The sequence below is a fragment of the Limulus polyphemus genome, unplaced genomic scaffold (assembly GCF_000517525.1).
Source record: "Limulus polyphemus unplaced genomic scaffold, Limulus_polyphemus-2.1.2 Scaffold3177, whole genome shotgun sequence".
NCBI lineage: Eukaryota > Metazoa > Arthropoda > Merostomata > Xiphosura > Limulidae > Limulus > Limulus polyphemus.
This window is the reverse complement of record NW_013668787.1, coordinates 57,612-59,181: the sequence shown is the minus strand read 5'-3', so window position 1 is coordinate 59,181 and position 1,570 is coordinate 57,612. Positions and strand designations below refer to the sequence as shown.

The 1,570-nt window shown below is 41.5% G+C and overlaps 1 protein-coding gene and 1 long non-coding RNA gene across 2 annotated transcripts in view; both read right to left on the bottom strand.

The window, feature by feature from the left end:
* LOC106468818 (zinc finger protein 345-like) overlaps positions 1 to 1,570 on the bottom strand; it is a gene marked incomplete at its 5' end in the record, with an annotated part of 72,274 nt that overhangs the window by 45,903 nt on the left and 24,801 nt on the right. The window lies entirely within an intron of this gene.
* Positions 648 to 1,570, bottom strand: part of LOC111088128 — a 10,700-nt gene continuing 9,777 nt past the window's right edge. The window contains exon 3 of the long non-coding RNA XR_002612728.1: positions 648 to 766. This is a non-coding gene — a long non-coding RNA (uncharacterized LOC111088128). The remainder of the gene's footprint in view (positions 767 to 1,570) is intronic.

Genomic DNA, 1,570 nt, shown 5'->3' with positions numbered 1-1,570 from the left:
CAGAATTTACAATCACAAAATTAAAATTCAACAAAGTCTCTTAATTTTACGGGACGTATCTTCTTCCATACAGGTCTCTGTCTCGTTGGCTTCTGCTTCACGTGCGGTTCATCTGCTCCATCAAGGTAATAGTCACATCAGTGGTAGTAATTTCATCAAGGGCTTCACTGTTTTCCTTCTCAAAACTGGGTAGAATTTCTTCTTCGACAGTGGCTTTTCAGGTAACACATCTTCAGTGGCATCTTTTGTTCCATTATTCACTTCATCCCAGCTGAAATGTCCTGGACTGTGATAACACCAAAGCCTGTTGGCATGCACCACCTTTGGCTTACCTCGCCGACCACATTTTATTCGGAAAGTCACATCTGAGAGACGATCCACTATGTCATATGGGCCTTCCCATGGAGAAGAGAACTTTGGAGACTTTATTTTGGTCTGCTTGGGATTATACAACCACACATTGTCTCCTGGTACAAAACTAACTTCAGTAGATCTCTTATCATAAGATAACTTCACTGAATCAGCAGACGTTCTCAAGTTTCAATGCACTTGATGGAGAATATTGTTACATCTCTGGTCGTTAGATAATTTTCCGTAAAAATTCTTTCCGAAGAAACTTTAGCGATACAAGTCCTTTCTTAAATAAAACTGGTTTATTATTTCTGAATACAACTTTGCAATACACTTAATTTCCACATTCGCGCTATAACAAACGCTATAATTCACAATGAACATCTCACGTGCTCAACCCAACTGTCAATTACACCTTGTTGCTGTCATTTCTTGGTGGCTTATATAAAAAAAGACAACTGCATATCTGGTAACCTCTTGAAACTTCAGGAAGGGACGTGAACGTTCGAGAATATGACGTGTTACTAGCGTCACGTGACTCCTCCTGTCGTAACATTATCATCCATCCTTTCTGATAACACTTTCACAAACTCTGACACATTTTCAGGCAACTCTTCATAAGGTGGGCATCCTGTTAACAGATCTACTGGCAACCGAAGTTCCCGACCAAACATCAACTTTGCTGGACTGTATCCAGTGGCTTCATGCTCTGCTGTCCAATAGGCCATCAACAGTGGAGGAAGTAAGACATTCCAGTCATCTTGGCGGCTATTACAAAACTTTGCCAATTCCTGTTCAAGTGTTCAATATAATTTTCTACCATTCCACCAGACTGTGGGTGAAGTGGCATTGTCCTGGTCTTTCGTATGCCAAACAACTTGCAGCATTCATGGAACATAGCTGATTCAAAGCTACGGCCTTGATCTGAATGCAGTTCGTATGGCATACCAAATCTGAAGCAGAAATCACTAATTGCCGAAGCTACAGTTGTACCTTCCTGATATGCCTCAGGCCACTTGATGAAATAATTCATCACCACACAAATGCACTTGTTTCCAGCACGAGTTTCGGGCAAAGGACCAACAATGTCAATGGCTACTCTTTCCATTGGTGTGCCAACTTGATATAACTTCATTGGCGTACGTCCCTTATGCTTGGGTCCCCTTTTAGCACAACATGTACTGCATGTTCTGCACCATTCTTCCTCATCTTGTCTCAT